The sequence below is a fragment of the Gymnoscopelus microlampas genome (genome assembly GCF_963454915.1).
Source record: "Gymnoscopelus microlampas genome assembly, chromosome: 20".
Lineage (NCBI taxonomy): Eukaryota > Metazoa > Chordata > Actinopteri > Myctophiformes > Myctophidae > Gymnoscopelus > Gymnoscopelus microlampas.
In genome coordinates this window covers 46529636-46552580 of record NC_139957.1, presented here as the reverse complement: position 1 = coordinate 46552580, position 22945 = coordinate 46529636, and the positions used below count along the sequence as shown (strand labels likewise).

At 38.9% G+C, this 22945-nt stretch overlaps 1 long non-coding RNA gene across 1 annotated transcript; it reads right to left on the bottom strand.

Moving 5' to 3' along the window:
- Positions 1–7293: 7293 nt before the first annotated feature.
- LOC311035819 lies at positions 7294–9130 on the bottom strand. Its single transcript, XR_014599788.1, has 3 exons — positions 9019–9130; positions 7954–8035; positions 7294–7791 (listed from the first exon to the last, which is right to left on the bottom strand). It is a non-coding gene; the product is annotated as an uncharacterized lncRNA (long non-coding RNA).
- Between the last annotated feature and the right edge of the window lie 13815 nt (positions 9131–22945).

Genomic DNA, 22945 nt, shown 5'->3' with positions numbered 1-22945 from the left:
TTATATAAGTTATATTGTATTAAAGGAGTAGTTCACCCAAAAACGTACTTATTTTCTATCAATTACACACCCCATGAAGCCTTGAATCCATGGATTTATTTGTGCTTTTGTGGCATTCCTAAACTAATGATTTGATTCCTGTCTCCTACCGGCTAATGTATCCGGTAGGAGACACAAAGTAGATTCTTTGAGTCTCCTACCGGAAATACACACGGTCATCAAATTATTGGCTTAAGAATGCCACAAAAACCCATATAAATCCAAGGCTTCATGGGGTGTACAATTGATAGAAAAATAATAATAATTTGGGTGAACTCCTCCTTTAACATACAATATCTACTTTGTAGATTTTGATTATTATTTCAAAACATAATATTAACAACTTCAGCCCTATATACATTTCGGCCATTTGAAAATAGCCGATCTACAAGCTCACAATGCGTCGCGATGCGACGCATAATGAGTATTTTTACTTTTGGTACTTTAAGTACATTTTGATACCAATACTTTTCGTACTTTCAGTGACAGTGAAACCTGCTGTTTGGTCGCCATCTAGTGAGTAGACACTATGAGGATAAGAGTTACTGCAGGGGGTCCGGGACCCCTAAGGAGTCCTCAAAGTTATTCATTATGCCTGCATTGCGGGCACAATGAAACACAGGATAGGAGTTAATCTACTGATAAGAGCAAAATTTATAATGAATGAGTTATATTGACCCTTTAAAGACAATGGGTTCATTGACTGGGCTTTAATCTTGACATTTTACAGTTTAAATATAACTTTAAATCACTTTCCAAAAGCTCTATGGTTGTAGGCCTGTTGCTGATTGTGTCCACTAGAGGGCGACAGAGATCATAGCTAGAATAAAAACGGAGGCATCCTGACTCAGGATGCGTCAAGTGACACGTGAGCAACCACGTGAGCACTTCCGCTTTCTCTTCAAAATAAAACTACGTTTAGCGTCAAGCTTCACACTGAACACAACGCGAGCGCTTCAGCTCTGCTTTTCAAAATAAAAGTATTTTAATGTTTATGTTATGCTCTGTTTTACGACGCGGACGGTGCGCCGAAAATAGCAGATCTACAAGCTAGCAATGCATCTCATTGTGAGCTTGTAGATTGTAATAGCTTATATTATATAAACTAGCGCCATATTGCGTCATCATCTCGTTTTTAATATTTCATTGAACTGAGTGAACACTGGGATTTATTGACGACTCTTCCACTTCTGTCCACATGAAGGCGACAAAGGCCGTTGAATAAAGTGCTGCGATGTAAACAAACACACTTACATTTATCACTGTATTAGTTTAATGTATTTATATCAGGATCTCAAACTGTTTTATTCCACGACCCCATCTTATGGTAAACTGTCTGTCTGTCTGTCACCTTGTTGAGTGTTATACTGTCTGAACCAGGTCCAGTTCTCTCTTAATAAGGATAAGGATAATTCCTTTTAACAGGTCGTTCATGAAAGTCCTTGCGGTCTTGCTTCCATTGAGAACCTGTGAGCAATTAGGGGTTAAGAGTCTTGCTCAGGGACAAATTTCATTTCATCAACACATATGCTGACCTGGAATTGAACCTGGGGCAACCTCTGGCTCCCTAGGCGGGTTCACTAACCATTCAGCTATGGCCACCAATGAGGTCTACCTCTTCAGAATGAGAATTCAATGTGTCAATGAGGTCAGCTGTATAAATAAAGGTTAAATAAAAAATAAAAGTCTATCAACAGCTTACTGAGGAAAAGGGGGCGTGTCAAGTATATGCATCACTTCCTGTTGTCAGACATTCAATTAATTTGAGGGATCAAATCAGTCAACAATAATTTGGGAACACAACCTGACAGAATGTTTATATATATATATGTTTAAAGGGTCTCATTAGTATGCATACTCACCCTACAAGATCTCCTTCCACACACAGCTGATTCTAATGAATGATCAATGTTTATTATCAAGAGCTGAAGTCACTTAATAACCATTTAATCCTCATGCAGAGATGCAGGTTCATGTACTGATAAGAGCAAACTTATAATAACAATTATAACGAATGAGTTATATTGACCCTTTAAAGACAATTGGGTACATTTAGTGGGCTGTAATCTTGACATTTTATAGCCATCAAGTTAAAATGTATGGTTTTGGCCTGTTGCTGATTTTGTCCACTAGAGGGCGACACAGACCATATAATAAAACAATACAGGCATCCTGACTCAGGGTGCCTTTATTTTGTATTCTAGTCTCTGCTTATTATGTTTATTATTAAGAGCTGAAGTCTCTTAACAACCATCTACTGCTAAGAGCAAGGGTCAAGAGCAGTAAAGTAACTAAGTACATGTACTCAAGTACTGTACTTATGTACACCTTTGAGGATTTTTTACTTTACTGGAGTATTTCACATTTTCAATACTTTTACTTCTACGCCACTCAGAGGCAAATATTATACTTTTACTCCACTACAATTATTTGAAAACTTTAGTTATTAGTTACATTGCATATATAAATCATGATATTATAAAACATAAATGAACCACTTCATGTTATACATAGGCTAATTGAAAAATAACCAATGTACAAGTTCACTGTGAGCTTGTAGATCGGCTTTTGTCAAACATTTTAGGACTGTTACTTTTGGTACTTTAGTATATTTTGATGCCAATAGCTTTGTATCTTTAGTCAAGTAACATTTTGTAACATTTTGAACTGTGGGCACAGTGGCGTAGTCGGAAGCGCTGTCACCTCACTGCTAGAAGGTTGTGGGTTCGATTCCTGCCAGGGACCTAAAATTGCTGTGTGTGTAATGTATGTTTTTGTAGACCTGGTTGCTTGTTACTCTCACTTGATCTGGCAACACTGCCCACACAGTGTCGGCCCTATGGGGGGGCATTGGGGGGCAATGCCCCCCCAGATTAGACTTTGTGCCCCCCCAGTTCAGATTGGCCAGATGTTTTTATTTTTTAAATTTTTTTCAAGCAGCGCAGCGCAGCGCAGCGCAGCGCAGCGCAGTATAGCCTGCCTTTTTTTTCTCCCGCTGTGGAGTCTGTGCCTGTGGAGATGCAATGCCGACATTACATTAAAGACATTATAGGCCTAATGCTGTAATTGTATTTGTTGTTGGTGCATATAGGGGCAAGGTAAATGAACCGAATTAACCGAAATAGAGTTACAAAACACCCCAAAAAAGTAAAATATCCATCCAATAACCGAAAAAAATCGCGCGCCGGCGCTTTGCGCCGGCGCGCACGGGTCCCTCACGCACGCGCGCTGCGCGCGCGTGCGTGAGGGACAGGCAGGTGCCCCCCCTAGAATAATGAATGCCCCCCTGCTTATTACTGTCTGCAGCCGGCACTGTGCCCACACAGTGTGTTTGACAGAAACACAACAAACACGGTTTAGAAGTAAAAAGCCTAATCACTTCTTTTGGGCTTGTTTTCGTAGATGGTTCCTTGTATATCTCACAAGATCTGGCAACACTGCCCCTCCCCCCACACCTGCAGACAGACAGTGTGTTTGACACAAACACAACAGGCTCTCTGGAACATTTAGAAGTAAAAAGAGTGAAATAAACAAGTTAATGTAACATTGTTTAAGACATAGGAGAGACCAGGGAGTGAGAAGAGTGAGTGTTTAACCCCTTAAACCCCAGCAGTGGTAAAGCTTTGATGAAAGAGAAGAGAATGATCTGTGTTGTTTAACTGAGTGGATTGTCAGTGAGTTTATCTGCTCAGTAACACCTAAACATTAGAGCTGAAATGTGAGTAAATGTTACTTTCATTGTTTTACTTGTTAAAGTAAAACACTATAGTTAGGATAAATCATTGTGTTGATGATGTGAAGTGAAGTGAAGTGAAGTGAGCTGTGTGTGTGTGTGTGTGTGTGTGTGTGTGTGTGTGTGTGTGTGTGTGTGTGTGTGTGTGTGTGTGTGTGTGTGTGTTGATGCAACATGCAGGCCTTGTCTGTCTGTTGTGTACAGGTAGGCTATGACGGGTAGTAACAAAGTACATTTACTATAGACTTAGCCGATCTACAAGCCAATGTGATACATTGTGAGCTTGTAGATCGGCTATTTTCAAATGATTTGTATACATTTGAAAACTTCAAATGACATTCTCCATGAGTACTTTCTACTGTTGGTACTTTAAGTACATTTTGATACCAATACTTCTGTACTTTTACTCAAGTAAAGTTTGAATTCCAGACTTTTACTACTACTAACAGAGTATTTCTACATTGCAATAATAATACTTTTAATTAAGTAAAACATGTGAATACTTGCTCCACCAATGGCTGTGTGTTGGAAAAATGCCAGATATGTTGTTATTATTATTATTATTTATAAATGTAAATGAACAAACCATGGTGCCGCTGTGTGCATGGACATATATAATTAATTGTTTTATTCTTGATATTTAGGAGAAGGAGGAGAAGAAGAAGAAGAAGAAGAAGAAGAAGAAGAAGAAGAAGAAGAAGAAGAAGAAGAAGAAGAAGAAGAAGAAAGCTGAAGGTAGGAACCTGTTTTAATTTCTCTGAAGCTGCAGCTTGTATATTTTATTTATTTAGTTCTCCTAGTTCATCATGTATTTAACCACATCAACCTTATAGCAACACTATTATGAGGGGAAACATTCTGTGATCACACCATGATGCAGTGTGAGCTTGTAGATCGTGAACTCACCAAGTACAGTTACAACTCAGGTCTGTTTTTACTAAGTCTAGACTAGAGGGTCTAAGTGGTTAAACTGAAGTGATATTGATACATTCTAAATATTACCAAGGTATTCTGCAGCTCCCCTAGACTTGAGTCTCAGCACCCTACTGGCACCCATTGAGAAGCCCTGTTGTAGACAGTAAAGAATAGTGTATTTAAACCTGTGTTCAGTGCTGGGTCAGAGTCTATGATATGTATTTAAACCTGTGTTCAGTGTTGGGTCAGAGTCTATGATATGTATTTAAACCTGTGTTCAGTGTTGGGTCAGAGTCTATGATATGTATTTAAACCTGTGTTCAGTGCTGGGTCAGAGTCTATGATATGTATTTAAACCTGTGTTCAGTGTTGGGTCAGAGTCTATGATATGTACTTAAACCTGTGTTCAGTGCTGGGTCAGAGTCTATGATATGTATTTAAACCTGTGTTCAGTGTTGGGTCAGAGTCTATGATATGTATTTAAACCTGTGTTCAGTGCTGGGTCAGAGTCTATGATATGTATTTAAACCTGTGTTCAGTGTTGGGTCAGAGTCTATGATATGTATTTAAACCTGTGTTCAGTGTTGGGTCAGAGTCTATGATATGTATTTAAACCTGTGTTCAGTGCTGGGTCAGAGTCTAGATACTATGCAGTGTATTCATATAAGGTTGAATGTGACTACAGAGCCATCATTATAGAAATAAATAAACTAAAGGGTGTCCAAAAAGTAACCACTTTGAGCCCTGTTTCACAAATGTATATAGCCAATCTACATGCTTGGCTATTGGTGCCAAAATATAGTAATATGGTACCAATATTGGTACCATTTTATAATGAGCAATGGTGAGGACCAATTATATGAATATAGGTTGAAAATGTGTGGAGTGTTCCTTTAAACACATGACAATAACATTGAACTTGAACTTTAATCTGTCTTTTTATTATCCAGTGCAAGCATGAAAATAATGTGTTTTGACGTTTGCTCCCCAAACAAACACAGCACAGAAGAATATAGCAAAAATACAAAAACATAAAGTAATATTAAAGTCCTTCTGTGTAAACCTTTCAATTAAACAAACGTTATGTTGATATAATCTCTCACTGGTATATTTTTCATAATAACCATTCCACTTAAATTAAACACTATTTCTATCCCTGAGAGTGCCCCCATCACATATTTATGTATTTATTTCTTTATTTATGTATTTCAAAGCTCATAAAGACGTCTGTGTTTTTGGTTTTGAACTGAATTCTGGGAATTGTAGTTCTATCAGATAACGGAGCTGTTAGACAGAAGTACTGTAATATGAACTCATAATTCTTAAATCTATTCACACAATGGCATACTGATATCTTTGAAATGGGATATAAATGTAAGTGGATATCTAGGTTTTGGGGCTCTGTGGCACGGGAGTTAAGCGATATCTTTAAGGTTAAAATAAAGAAGGATCCGGGAGCTTTCATTCTGGGACTCCCTTCCAAAGAGATTAATCTGACACCCTCACAATTTAAGTTATTTGACAAATTCTTATTATTAGCTCGTAAATGCATTCTAATCAATTGGATTAAGGATAAACCCCCCACCATACAACTTTAGATTTTTGGTGTACTCCTCCACGAAAGACTGTGTGCAGTTTACAGAGGCAATGAGGCCTCTTTTCTGAAGTTGTGGCCCCCGCTAATAGATTACTACCTTCTAAAAGGTCAATGCATTGTGGGCCTGAACCCTCCCCTTAGATAGGACTATGATGATTATGCCGATGCATCAATGTGAATATGAGCTATATGGAGGGTGGTGACTTGTCTTAAGTACCTGGTTATGCTTTTTTTGTTTTTCTCTCTATTTGTTTTTATACTGATGGTGTTGATGAACAATGGAACTGGAAGACAAATGGGATATAAAACATGAAATGATATATTGACAAACACAATATTGACTGTGCTATGCACAAAGAAAAAAAGTGTAAAAAACAAATGTAGTCAACAGTCCTCACATTGCTCACATTTAAAGTTCATCACTTTGATGCAGATTGATTGATTGACTTCATTAACAAGACTATTAACAGTACAGGTAGTACAGTCAAAAGGTTATGCTAGAAGGATAACTCAAAAAGCCCCAGGGGCTTGTTTCCATTGTGGTCCTTTGTACTCAATTAATCAGTAATACATATAATACATACAATACAAATACAATACAAAACCTATTGGAATAAAGCTGAGTAGAATCATAAGGTATATTTACAGAGAAAGCAGAGGACTCTACTATCAAAGATGTTTAAGGAGTTAAACTATAGTGAACTATATGTTCACTTGTATTTTGGGAACAGGAATTATTTTAGATATACGTATTTTTCTGCCGACTTTTGGGTGATGCTGTATACATTTCTGTGTCCAATCAGAGGTAGTGGGGGTAGATATCCGGGGAGAAACCAAACATGCCCCCCTGAGGTCATGTTCATGAAACAGCATGAAAAAGCCAGTGTGTGTCCATGCAACAGCCAAGCTCCCTGTTGAAGTGTACTTGAGCAAGGCATTGCACCTGTCACTGCTCGTTTACTTTGAAGTTGCTCTGGGTGACCGGCAGAAACAAACAAGGATTTGGCTCCACCCATGGAGAGGATCTCACAATGTGGAAAGTGTAACTGACACACAGAGCCCTGAGTGCATTTGATGTCAAACAGTGGTCCTGCAGGCCTGTTGCCAAGCTGGGCTAGAAGCCTTTGGTTCCAAGGGACTGTCCTGTAAGTCACATCTCCCTCTGTCTCCGTCTTAAACACCAGGCCGGTCACGTTGCATTGGAACAGTCCTGCTTGGGTGCAGTGGAACCTGTAGCTTTCCTTGTTTTCTACAACACTGATATCAGGTGTAATTTTCTGTGTTTTGTCCAGTAGAGTAACATCATTTAAGCTGTGGGACCGCTTTGCTCTGAAACTTCTCTTGTTCTCTGTACATGGAATTTGTCTCAGTGAGGGTAAGCTTCGAGAACGAGGCAGGGAGGTGAATTTTCCCATCCTCGAACCACTGAAGCATGAACTTAGACCAGTTTCATCTTGGAGCTCCACTGAGGGATGTGGAGAGGACAGTGACTCTGTAACAGGATGGTCTGTGGATGAGAAATCACAATAATCACATGACATTTCTTCTTAGGAATGTTGGAAGGACTGCTGTGATACGGATGGTGAAAATGACATGGAGGACTTTATAGTATCTGAGGGACACATTTTAGGTGTCATTATTTCCCTTTGAACATATCGGGGTGACTGACCTTCATTCAGATTGTGTTGTGGGGAGGTGGGGTAGCTTCTTCTTTTCGTGTCTTCAAAGCATGTGGTTACATCAAGAGTTCCCTACAAAAGAGAACAGAGAAAATCTAATTAAATCATGGATATTAAATACATAGTGTTTGTCCTAAACCTCCACATTGTGTGTTACTGTTGTAAAATTAAACCACTATTGAAACATTTCAATATAACAGAATCAACCCTGGGTTCCTATTTTGTAAACATTTTCAAGATATTTTCTTTAAAAAAAAAGAAAAAAAAATCTAAACACATATTGCATCACAACACATTTATTTTAAGCTGTTTTGTGAATATAAAAAAATGGTGACGAATGGGGGGCAAGAAAAAAAAATCAAAAACATCAGGACCACCTCCCCCCCTGGTAACTAAGGGTGCGTTCGGAAACTTAGCACTGAGCGCACTGGCCAATACAAACTAATAGGCGAGGACGCTTCCGGTGCGCATTTCTGAAGGCACCCTAAATAACGAACAGTCCCTTACTATTTTAAAATTACTATGTGAAATTAAACCACTACAACATCTTTCCATTAAAATAAATACAAAAATATATATATATTCTAAAATTCTAAAACGGCGGAAATAGCTGATATATAAGATCACAACGCATTGCTACTGTCATGTGACAGTATATAGGCCAGTATATAATGTGTTATATAAGTGGTTAAAGGAGCATTTCACCCATTTTCAATCTTCATATAATTGGTCCTCACTAATGCTCATTATAATATGGCACCATTTCAGTTTACTCACTCTGTGTCTCATTGGTGGACAGTTCAGAAACCTGCCTACCAGTGACATCATTGGTAGGCAGGTTTGGTCATTTCAGAAAGTATTTCATTTTTCTTTTCTTTTCTTTTTAAATTAATGTGAGAACTATGGCTTCTATCATATTATGATAACTTTCCAGGAAGAGAAAGTCTTGGCTTGGATTCACCCATTGATGATGTCACTGGTAGGTGACGATGTGAAAAAGTGAGAAAAAAAACATATTTTTCAATTCACTACTTCTTTAAAAGTTGAAAACAAACCTGTTGTTTAACATTTCTTCTTCTTGCTTCTTGCTGTATACTCAAGAGGGCCTGAGTTGGTGTCGGCTAGTCCGCACTCTTGCATCTCATTGCATCGTGTAGCATTTCTTTCTGTAGATAGACAGATAGATAGATAGATAGATAGATAGATAGATAGATAGATATACGTGATAGTTTCCACAGTACAATCACCATACTTTAGAATAACAATGAGAAACATCATCTTATCCATCAAATGTAAACTTACCACGTTGTCTCTGACGAAACCCACCATCTAGAAAGTATCTTTTTATCCACAGCAGAATCATCACCCCAACACCAATACCACTAACACTAACCACAGTAACCACAATAACAAGGCCACCATAAAAACCTCCACTAATATAACAACAACCTAGACCAACAAATATGCAACCATTAATAAAACAAAAAACAGAAAAATAATCAACATGAATAACAATAAGAATATAACTACCAACTAGAAGAGTAACAATCCAACTAATAATAAACATAGCAGCACCAACAGCAACATCATAAAATGAAGCATAACTATGAAAATCATCATCAACACCTAACCACCAAACACCAAAAGTAACACCACTAACAACGTTAACAGCAACACCAGCAGCAACACGAGCAGCAACAGCAACACTAGAAGGATAATATCGAAAAACACCCTCATCCTCATTATGAAGACCAAATAAAAGAGTAGCACCAGCCCCAACTAAACCACCACCAAAACAAACAATATAACCAGGACGACCACCAACACCACCAACCAAAACATTATCAGTAACTTCACAAACAAAAACACCCAAAACAAAAGTACCAACAATTGTAAGAAATGTTTTTAAATCAGGTCCAACAAGATGCCAAAGTACCAAAACCAAAAACCAAAGAAAAGCAAAAACAACACCACCACTAGAAACAGCAACAAGATCATTATAAAGTGAAACAAAAAAACAAAAATACAATAAATACATAACTTTGATAACAACATTACGAACAACATTAAAAGCTAAAGTTGCACCGTGAACAACAATACCATCAATACCAAAGCCATGAACTATAACAGTAACAATAACACCACCAACAACAGCACTAACAACACCAACAACAAAAACAAAAGTGATTGTTTTTGAATTCAATCCTCCACATGTAGAATCATGTGAGTGATCTCCTGGTTTCATTAGATCAAGTCCTATAGATTCACAGCTGGAATGACAGAGAATAAACATTTTAATTGGTTCATGTTCATTGTATGAATGTGTATGATGAAGGTTGGACTGTAAATGACACTTACTGTGTGTGTGGTTGACAGGTTGTAAATGTACCATCAGAATATGTGTCACCAGTACAGTATTGTATATTGCTGGTTCGCCAATTGTAGTCTATTACAATAAGGAGAAGAAGTTGAAAGGTCCAGACCAGTAATGTTCCTCAAGTCGATTTATTGGACAAAACAGAGTACAGAGCACAGGAGCACATGTCAGCCTTGCTGCTACATGGTGTGGCCGGAACAGAACAGAGCAAGAAGAAAAAGGGCAAGGACAAGGGACGGTTTCTTTGTCCTCACAGTATATATAGGCAGACTTCACATGTGTGTGTGGGTACTTGCATACACTGGATGTGCACGGAGCTAGGTGTGTGTGCTACATCCTCTTGTTTGTGTGTGTGTGTGTCCATTGTGCAGAAGAACAACACCCCAAGATCCTAGAGGTCAGCTAAGGTCAGATGCCCTCTGGGAAGCATCCTTTGAACTGGACATCTAGTGTTCTCTGGAATGTGCTCTGTCGACCACTCAGTATCCAAACTTAAGTCCCTGTGTGTGTTCAGATTGGGCTCTATAAGTCCATAAATGTGTATCAATTTACCACATTCCCCCCTACGGAGGGCCCTATTGGTCCTTCGTAAACAAGGGTACAATGAAGAAAATCAAAACACAAGTAAGAAAACCATAATTCAAAAACATACTCCTCAAAAAGACAGAACTCATCACACCACATCATCTCATTGCCCCCCCTTGATAGACAAAGTACTGGGACACAATCAGACTAACATAAAACAGGCATCAAGATTACACAGTATTGTCATAAGGTGATTCACATTCAATTTCAAAATAAAAATAGACAAACTGTTCCACAAATCATGCAAGAATATCAGTATTTAGAAACGTGTCGGCTTACGATCACTGCGTAGCCATGGATCACATGACGCTCGTCTGACGATAACCGGCAACACTGGAACTTATTTCCCAATAAAACAAGCTTAAAAATAAAACAACTCAGAAAATCTTATTCACAGAAAATACATAGGATGCTCACGTCGCATCAAAATGCATTCCCCTTCCAATCAGTGTGCAGGTCTCTCTGTTCCTTAAACTCTAGGAAAAAATGTTAAACATATTCACAACATCACAATCTCACGGAAAACCACAGTTTTCAGTGAATAAGTAGCAGCCCTCGGCCGCAACTCAACAGTTCCCAGTAGCTCAACAACGAAAATAAAAAACTCCACATTTGATACAAGAGACCAGAGAGTGAAAAATAATCCTTCACAACACTGCAATAAAACGGCAGCCAAACACTCCGCAGTTTAAATCACCATTATCACAAACATAGAACCAACATACATTCATTCAACACAACACTAGTTGATACAGCTTCGTCTTCACTCACTTACAGAATAGTAGATCTGCTGGTTTGTGTGTAAAAACTCTCCCCAATCTTCAAATTTAGGATATGTAAGATAATACATCTGTTTGTACTTTAAATCTCTGTTTTCCAAGGTCAAGAGCTTCCGAACCTCTGTCGGACCCGCTCAATTGAAATGTTAAAATGCCAGAGGTTAGGCCATAAAAACAAATAATCTTCACATTCGTGGCAAATACCTCGTTGACTCTTTTTCTTTCACATGTCAACTTTCCTCTAATACTCCTCATGTCAATTTAGTCAGCTAAATATCAACAAACATATAACATCAACAAACAACCTGTTGAAAAGACAGACAAACATTGAATCATGTTAAACCTTCCATCCAGTCCACAAACACAAAGTCCAGTCACACGGAGCAGAGATGGATCCTGTGGCATAGGCAAAGAATGGGTGGGGGCCATCTGTGCCCCTCAGTGCTGAGTGCTGTTCCCTGGTTGCATCCTTGCTGCAGCTGTCTGTGCAGCTAGCAAGCCAACATGCTGCTGTCCTCTGTCCATACTACTCTGAAGTTTTCCTGTAACCCTCTTTTTACTTCTTTTCTTCCTCTCTGTTTCTTTCATGTCGTCACAGGGTTTGATGCTGTGAGGCTGAGTTCTAGTGTCATCACAGGGTTAGTGCTGTGAGGTCCCATCGTAGATCTGTTGAAAATCAGTTCTTGTCAATTTTCCATAGCCTGCTCCTCTGGTGGGTCTGCATCTGTGTAGGAAGATGGTCTGCACCTGGTCCGGATGAGCTTTCAAAAAATCTTCTTCCCAAAAGAAAATCACAGCTTGTACTCCTCTTCTCAAGTTCTTCTCATGTGGAACGGTCACAGACACTCCAGTGTCCAGCACTGTACTGTTGTCTAAAGAAGACCAAACCATTTACACGTCCTGGCTGGTTCAAGTCGATTTATTGGACAAAACAGAGTACAGAGCACAGGAGCACATGTCAGCCTTGCTGCTACATGGTGTGGCCGGAACAGAACAGAGCAAGAAGAAGAAGGGCAAGGACAAGGGACGGTTTCTTTGTCCTCACAGTATATATAGGCAGACTTCACATGTGTGTGTGGGTACTTGCATACACTGGATGTGCACGGAGCTAGGTGTGTGTGCTACATCCTCTTGTTTGTGTGTGTGTGTGTCCATTGTGCAGAAGAACAACACCCCAAGATCCTAGAGGTCAGCTAAGGTCAGATGCCCTCTGGGAAGCATCCTTTGAACTGGACATCTAGTGTTCTCTGGAATGTGCTCTGTCGACCACTCAGTATCCAAACTTAAGTCCCTGTATGTGTTCAGATTGGGCTCTATAAGTCCATAAATGTGTATCAATTTACCACAACAGCCAGTACACACTGTATCTGTATAGGATGTTCCTGTAGGAAAATAAACACGCATCATAATAACACAGAGAACGCATGTCCAGTAGGCTTCATATTCCATGTCATAAATATTTGCAAGGGGAACATACTAATAATTCAGTACAATTGTACAGTTGAACATTTCTCATAGCTCTTTCAACTTTATATAAACTGTTGAATCACGTCACTCAGACAGTCACGTTGCACTCAGTGTGAATTCACCTTTAATTCTGACAGTAGAAGCAGTCGGTGAACTGAACATGGTAAATGTTTTCATTTTCGCAATATCAAAATAGTGAGGGTCGTTTATATATATCTGCTAAAATGATTCCTGTGTCATGATAAATCATGATGGCTTCTTAAATATACTCTCTTCTATCATGTTAAAGTCAATATATGTGGACTAACCTGTGTGAACAACATATTGACCAGGCTTGCAGCTGCTGTGTTTCTGTGTTTTAAAACATTCATTCTCTGTTGGGTCGACACAGTAGAATCCCTCTGATGGTTCACACACTGCATTAGATGTTGGTGAACATGTACTCTTCACCTTCAGACCAGGGCCTGTGATTACATTGAGTTGAGATTAGAGATGAAAGCATGACACTTATTAAATGTAAAACTCAATATACTAGTATTTATTGGGAAGACGTATGGAGCGGGCTAGCTCTGGTCCATAGCGTTAGAAGGAGTTCTTCTTAACGCTATGTTACTTTCGAGCCGTTGCTCGCACACCCGCGGTAGCGCAGACAGCACAGCCTCTCGTCTGTTATAAAAATACAACATACACTTTCACTAATCACCAAAACAAAGACGTTTTTATGATTTTGGAAGCCTACTGTCTTTTAGTGGGAACACTCTGAGCCCCCCACCGCACGTCTAAAATACACTTTTTGACCAGAAAACGTACTCCACTGCATGCCACCTGATTCGGATGCTATCAATGCATTGAATGGGAGATTATCACGTTTTATCAGACCATTGAATGGGCGAAGTAGGCGACCTACTTACCTACCCGCGATTTATCAGACCATTCATTGGGTGTTATCAAGACATACTGACCTACCGACGGAGATGACTTAAATAGTTCAGTTTTGGTTGGAGGAGAGCGAGAGAGAGAGAGAGAGAGAGAGAGAGAGAGAGAGAGAGAGAGAGAGAGAGAGAGAGAGAGAGAGAGAGAGAGAGAGAGAGAGAGAGAGAGAGAGAGAGAGAGAGAGAGAGAGAGAGAGAGAGAGAGAGAGAGAGAGAGAGAGAGAGAGAGAGAGAGAGAGAGAGAGAGAGAGAGAGAGAGAGACTTTTGTTTTAACCAAAATATATCACTTGCCCTATCATTAATGGAAACTGACATTGTAACAATACAAGCAAGCAAAACATGATGCTTATTGGATTATATAAATATGAATTTGGTGAGTTTTATTTTCACATCATCGCTTCAGTTCAGTGACAGTCTGAGTAATGTAACATGGACTTAGCACCCTCTAGTGGCTTAGAAAAGTAATGAGCAAAGGCCAAATGAATGCATAGTTCTACATTTATATGAATGAAATTAATGCATAGTTAAGCATTAGTTAAGCATAAGTAAATACTTTATTCATCATGAATTCATCATTTGTAAAGTATTATTCATACATTACTAAGCATGAGTAAACACAGTTATAAATGTTTCATTACCGATTAATAACCTAATATTTAATGTGCTTAATGATTGTATTATCATATTTTATAAATGATAGATTCACCATTTACCATTTATAAATAAGTATTATATCATTTACAAACCAGTTATTTAGGAGTTTTAAATGGTTCATAAGATCATTTAGAAAGTCTTAAGTAAATAATTTACAAACCATTTTTGTATGTATATTTATGTGTACATTTGCACATATACAGTGGTGTAATGGTGATATTTTTTAACTGGGGGGGATGCTATTTTAATGACGTCACGTGCGCACATGCACACTCGTGGATGTGCACATACACACTCTGACCAGCATTATGAAATATTTATTTTTAGTTTGATTAATTTTAGTTAGCTTTACCTGTGCATAAGTAGTTTTAGTTAGAAATGTACAGTTTTTTTGTTCAGTTTTAGTTGTTGGAACTTTTTTAATGCCTTGATTTATAGAATATTAGAAATAATTATATTAACACACTAACATGTATTAACACACTAACATGCATTAACACACTAACCATGTGTAACCAACTCATGATTTATTAAGGTAGTTACTAGTCGTTAGTTAAGTATTGTGTGTGAGCTCATCTAAAGTGAAGACTATATTATGCCTTATGAAGCATTTATAAATGAGATAGAAGCAGTGATATAGAAAATGTCAATATTTATTTCAACAAAAGACACCAGAGACAGAACGTGGCCACAATGTCTTGTACTGTATGAAAATAAACCTCTGTAATCTTATATAAACATGGCTGAATAAATATGCCAACCATGTCTAAATCATTTTGTACATGTTTTTTTAGACAATCATACACACAAATATGCATACAAAATGGTTTGTAAATCATTTACTTACTTACTTTTTAAATGATCTTATGAACCATTAACAACTCCTAAATAACTGTTTTTAATTGATATAATACTTATTTACAATTGGTGAATCAATCATTTACAAAGTATGAGAATACAATCATTAAGCACATTCAATATTAAGTTATTAATCAGGAATAAAACGTTTATAACTGTGTTTACAGACACTTTCCTGATTTGAATGGGTTTAATTAAAAAAAAAAAAAAAAGTTTATTGATGTCATTGATGTGCTTTCAGAACCCTGACTCACCAGCCACTGTTACTTCCATTTGAATCTGCTCAAGGCTGTCAAAATAAAATATATTCCTGAAACTATTATATATATACAGTACAATGTATTGCTTGCAGTGTGTTATGGGAACAATATACTGTTGAGATGCAGCCTGCATAGATGACATGAGTTTAAGGATGTGGGATATAGGCCTCTATGGAGAGTTGGTAGCAGAGTTAGTAGAAGTGAAACTTTCAAATAAACTTTAACTTTAAGATATAGTAATAAAAGCCTGCGGTATCTAATAATAATAATAGGGGTAATAATAATAATAATAATAATAACAACAACAATTATACATCCAATTTATATAACGCTTTACAAAAACAGAAAAACTACATTTTTAAGATCACTAGTTAAAATGTAAAAAACTATAAGCAAACAAAACATACTGTACAATTAAAAGGTAAAAAGGGGGATTAGAATTAGGCGGGGACAGCGAGGGGTGGGTTTTCATGTGAGGTGGAGGGGGCTGCAACTGAGAAAGCCCCCCTGTTACCCCAGGTTCAGTACTTTGTCTTGGGGACAACCAGGCCTTTTCCCCCCAAACTCAGTGTGGGTTCTGGTGTGGGATTGTAGGCTGTAGTCTAGTGTGGACTGCCTGTGTGTCACTTGGTTGTGGGGTATATGCTGTAAAAGCATGTTATGTAGACAGATGGCAGGTCATTGTTGGCCTGGCAGTTATTTTTATCTTGTGTTGTCCTTGCTTACTGTAAATCGCTCTGGATTAAGACGTCTGCTAAATCTCTACATTGTAAACCCAGCTTTCTTTCTAAAATTGCAGGTGTTCATTAATCTATTTATAACTCAGAGAGTGTACAAATGTAACAAATGGACCTTTATGGAAAGAAAGGAAAACAAGGCAGTACATTGACTCGATACTGAAGGTATTTTAAGTGTATCTGTACAGTTTCACGTCAACCCAAGATGTTCAGAGAGCACTGGGTCAATATCACAGAGAATCAATATCATGAGTGAACTTGCTGCAGGTCCTTTTCTTCTCACTGTATCGATGACAAAACGTTCCTTGTCCTCCCTCGCCTGAATCCCATTGGCCTTTTCCTGCTCAGAGTCATTTAGCATCTCCTTCTCGAAAAGTTTGTCCACAACACGCTTGAGACTGGGACCTGAAATGCTTCTGATTTAAGCTGCTTCTCACAGAAAAGTGTCTTCCTCCTGTTGACTCAGTATGTGCTCAGCTTGTTGTACTCTTAATGCACTCTTAATAAAGGCTTATAGAAAGTTCCTGTTCACAGTCTGTGGTGTTATTGTCTCCAACAGGCATTTCCTGTAAGTGGGAAAGGTTTTAGAAGCAGCATAACATAGCATAAAATAGCAGATCTACACAGTTGCTATGCTGTGTGTTGTGAGCTTGTAGGTTGGATATTTTAGCTACCTTTGTGTGACACTAGTATGACGAAGTAGGGCATTCATTTACGGGAGGGGAGAAACATAAACTAACATAGAGATATGAGGTTTCTGACAACAGCAATGATTATATTCTGACCTGGGATGGGCTCTGGATGGGCCTCAGACGGTGTTCCTCATGAAGCCCAGTGGACTGACAGCCAGAGCACAGGTTATAGTCAGGACACTCTGTACACTTATACCTGATCCCCCAAATTCTTCCCTCACAGCCGTCACAAACCACTCCAGGGTGCAGCATGCAAGGATCTGGCAAACAAAACAAGATAAATGTATCAGTATACATTTAGTATACAACTAGAAAAAGTGCTCCTCGGAGCACAGGTCTCCACCAGGCCAGGTAGCAAAAAGTGACCTCATGGTGGCGCTATACCAGGACAATATGAATACTTTTGAATGGAGGTTCTTCCTTGGCCTACTGGGAGTGTGTGTTTAAAGTTTCTCACTGATGACAAAATGGAATTTAAAAAATCTGACGGACACATCTGAGCTTCACTTTCTATGTCTATTATGTCTATGCTGACTGAGCTATGCTTCGACGCGCAACAGGATCATCGATATACAAGCCCACATGTGTCGCGGAGGCGAGTTGTTGTGCGTTTGAATAACCAAGCTTATTATTGCATGAAAAGCACCACAAGTCACTCAGTTCTCAACCAATTTACACGCGGTTTGGTTTGTATGATATAGGATTGTATTGGCTTTCATACCAAAATATATACATAGATTGTAAACATAATAAAGTATAACTTGTTTTACTTAGGTAATAGTATCAATACTGCAATGTAGAAATACTCTAGTAAAAGTAAAAGTCTGGAATTCAAAATTCACTTGAGTAGAAGTACAAACATATTGGTATCAAACTCTACATAAAGTACCAAAAGTAAAAGTACTCATTACTCAATATGCAGAATGTCCCATTTCACAAGTTTTAAAAATGACAGGAGCACAATTTTTGATTAAGTACTACACCTTTTTGGCTAATAATAAATTACTGCTGTATTATATGATTCATATCCATCAGTGGTGTTAAGTAGCTGAGTACATGTACTACTGAGTACATGATAAAAATCCTTTGAAAATGGCAGATCCACAAGCTCACATTTCCAAATGGCTGAAATGTAGGGCTGAAGTGGTTATGTATGTTTTGTAATAATAATCACAATCTACAAAGTAACTAGTAACTAAAGTTTTCCTATAATTGTAGTGGAGTAAAAGTAATATTTGCCTCTGAGATGTAGTGGAGTAGAAGTAAAAGTACTGACAATTTTAAATACTCCAGTAAAGTAAAAATACCTCAAAATTGTAATTAAGTACAGTACTTGAGTACATGTACTCAGTTACTTTACACCACTGATGGATATGAATCATATAATACAGCAGTATTTATTATTAGCCAAAAAGGTGTAGTACTTAATCAAAAATTGTGCTCCTGTCATTAATTAAATGAAGGACTACTACTAGGGCAGGGCCTATCAAAATAAACTAGTGTGATAACAATATAGTACATGTTATTGTTGGCTTAATTTTTGGTGTAGCACTCCCTGGGGAAAAACCGTCCGGAAAAAGGCCGATTTGAAAAATGTAGGGTGACATTTAATCCGTGGCCCAGTGGGAATGTGTGTGCAAAGTTTCATCACAATCGGGTGCTGTGTTCATGATTTGAGGCATTTTGTTCAAAACGAGCTCGGAAACCAAAAACGACTACTATAGGCTGCAACCGCAGCGAGGGCGGGTCTTCACTCGGTAGCACCAATAGAAGCTCTAGAAACATATCCTACTTTATCAATAATAAAAAAAAATCATGGGACCATAATTTACTAAACACATATCATGGTGATTGAAAGAAGGCTTTAAACTAGCGACTGAAAGCATAACGTTTTTATGACAATGTTTATTAACTCTTTAACTGACAGAGTTTTTCAGAAAAGTGTCACGCCACAGCCAGCGAAAACGAGCGTTTTTACTGATCTTTGAAAAATCGTGGAATATTTTCCGTGATCGGCGTCCTCCCGGCGATCGCCTCATTACACATACGGGGGTCTCGTACAATCGGGGGGAAAAAATGTCCGGTTCAATTTAAAAATCACGTACAAGTGGCTACGACAAGCAGGTCAAAAGTTATGGCAAAAATACATAAATGTATAAATAACGACCAATCTGAAGAGGAGGCAATTAGTTCAAAAGGGAAAAAAAAGGAAAAAGTTGACCTTTTGGGCGGCTATTTTCACTTTCTGTTTGGCGTTGAAACATGGAAGTTTGGCGCTTTGCCACGGTCACGCCGTTTTACGAAAACATACGCTTTTGACCACATTTGCTCGTTAAGGTCTCTTGTGTATGCTGAGCGAGTTTGAGGTGAATCTGACGATCGTCCTAGGAGGAATTCTTAAAAGTATGACACGTGAAAATACACTGAAACCCCACAATAAATAAAAAATGTCTGACGTCCTGTTGGGTTTGTGGTCATGGTTCCATAGACTTTTGTGTAAGTTGGGACTGATAGAGGTGTGTACCAATTTTTATAAATGTAGATGAAACCAAATGTTGGGCTTTCAACGTTGAAATGTTGTAGTGGGCGCTATTGAGCCATTATGCCACGCCACTTTTTGAAACACAATTTTTGTCCACTTGTGATGTGTGTTCAACTTTTTGAATATTTTTAGGCCCTCAAAAAGGCGAATAATTTCTGCAATTTCAATAGGGCTTCACACTGGTGCAGTGCTCGGGCCCTAATAAGTCGTTTTATTTTACAATTGATCTTACCCAGCTTCTCCAATAGGACACGTTCTGCGACTTGGAGAACATTATAAAATGCTACTTTGGCGCGTCTTCCCCCTGGTTGCAGCACCTTTGTATACAGTGTCCTCATTTTATCCATGGTTAACCTCTCTGTTGATATATCAGCATATCTCTCAGGATGGATGAAACCGCTTTGGCTTAGAGCGTCTACTATCGCCATAACCACAGAAACCTCTTGAATCAACGCTGCCCTGTTTTCGTCCACGAATTGCTCTGGTTGCAAGAGAAAAAGAATTGTCAGAATTGTCATTATATCAATGAAAAATAATAAAGCTCTCTTCATCTCTACATTCCCACATAAATAGTAATGTAACAACGGGTGCATTCATAGTTTTGGAATACATTATTAAGGATGTACACCCTGGTAAAGAAAACTGAACAGTACCGAGGACAGAAAAACTCACCTTTTTGTGCTTCAGTTTTGAATGAAGTCACTCTGTCAACAGAATCCTGTTGAACACAGTTGTGTTATTTCAATCATATCATCCCAACCCTGTTGAACAATGATATGTATTGTATGCTATTGGCTACAGTAGTGGTTTTCAACCTGAAATGTAGTGTGATATTTTTGGATTAAAACTAAAATGTTAATGTCAAAAAGTTAAAGCTCTGTATTGTGATAGTAATCACAACATAGAGCAGAGGGTCTACAACAGGGGGTTCGGGACCGGTCGTTGAGGGGGTCCCCAGATAAATGATTTATAGTTAGGAACCAAATGGACCTTTATGTTGCTGTAACTCGGGTCCATTTGGTTCCATTTGTACACTCTCAGAGTTATGGTGGTCCGTGGTTCTCAAAGTGGGGTCCGGGGACCCCCAGGGTCCTATATACAGCAGCTATTTTCAAAACATCTTATACACATATTTTTGAAAATGTCTGAATATTTTTGAAAATGTTTACACCACAGATCTTGTATTGGGGGGTCCGTGGGTCCATCTTTTCAGATGGGGGTCCGTGGCCAAATACACATTAATTTAGGGGTCCTTGATGTGAAAAAGTTTGAGAACCACTGGATTAGAAGTCTTCTTCTTGTATGTGTTTGAACTGTAATGCTTTAAATCAAAGATAGCTTCAAATCATACCTAGTTCTACACATCTACAATAATGGGTGCTGGGGCCAAACAGAGCCCACCCCACACACACACACTGAATTGTATAGAATCTCTGTCAGGTGGAAACCTCATAATGTCCAAAAACTTTATATATATAATATATACTTCTCTGGATTCATATTCAAAAGCATCAAAAGTAGCAGATCTACAAGCTCAGAACACATCGCTTTGCGCCGCGTTTCGAGCTTGTAGATCTGCTACTAAAACACAAAAGCACTTTAACAAAAGAAAATCTCCTGATTTGTCGGTAGGCAGGTATGGTATCCTCAGGATACCATACCTGATACAGCACCATATCCTGTGACCGTAGGCTGTATAGTTCAGTGTGGACTGCCTAGTAGGAGTCACTTGGTTGTGGAAGATATGTAGGCCTACAGTAAGTCCAGCTTTCTTTCTAATATTTCCCGTGTTCATTCATCTATTTGTAACTCAGAGAGTACACATGTAAAGGCAGCGCTCCACCGCACCGGTTTTAGGCCGACTCTGCGTCGGAAAGTGTTGGAAAGCGTCTGCAGCCGACACATTGTTGTCGTATCGCATCGTTCCGTCGGGTCGGACGTCTATCGACCCGATTCAGAGAAACCGAGCATGTTCAGTTTTTGGGCCGACTGGTAGAGCCGCGGGGTGGTGAAGAGGGGGGAGAGAGGGGGGTGAAGGCTCTGTAGAGCACCCTGATTGGCTGTTTAGCTTGTTTGGTCAGACAGGCCCCGTAGAGTAGATCTCTGCTACTACTAGTGCAGAAACAAGCCTAATTAAGCCAGAGACATTTGCCCCTTGCACATTTGAACTAGATACCATATTCTCAACTCTCAATTCATATACCAATCTATCAACTTCAAAGCAAAGCAGTTGGCTACGATAGCGCAAAAATGCTCTGTGTTTATGTCTTTGTCGGAGTTGACAGTGTTGCCAGATTATGTGAGCGAAATAAATGACGTCTATGAAAACAAGCCCAAAATAAGCGACCAGTTTCACCACTTGAGCCCTATTAAATCAGCTATTTTGAAAAAGAATATTGAAAGCCCAAATAAGCAACTACACTCAGAAGCCAGCCCAAACAAAAGCAACCTGCAACTATGAATATTTACAAGCGACTTACAGGAAAACAAGCTTATAATAAGCATACCTGGCAACACTGGCCAGATCTTGCAGGCCGACTGCTTTTGCTGAACTAAATGCAAACTTTTGCCAACAGACTCCCAGTCTGTTGTAGTCTGTTTGGTGGAGAGTCACCTTAACCAAAATGGACCCTTATGGAAAGAAAGGAAAACGAGACATGGCGTTGTCTAGATACTGAAGGTATTTTAAGTGTATCTGGATAGTTTTTTACAAACCAAGATGTCCAGAGAGCACTGGGTCAATATCACGTAGAATCAATATCATGCTTTCTCTTGTTTATCGCTGCTTTATTCCTCACTGTATTGATGACACAAGTTGCCGTTTCACGTTTCACCAGCATGCCTTGGGCCGTCTCCAGCTCAGCCCCAGTTCAGAGTTCAGCACGGGTCCAATTTTAAGAACCCACGCCCGCCCCGTCCGTCAATATACGAACTAGACCTGCCCCGCCCGTCAAATAATGGACCCGTTGTCCGCCCGTTTACCTGTGATTACATGTAGAGTAAAATGTAAATCCTACAGGCAGTCACTCAAGTTAAAAGTACCCGTTGGGTATCCGCGGGTACTCACCCCGTTGCAGGACTCTGCCTCAATTAGCCTG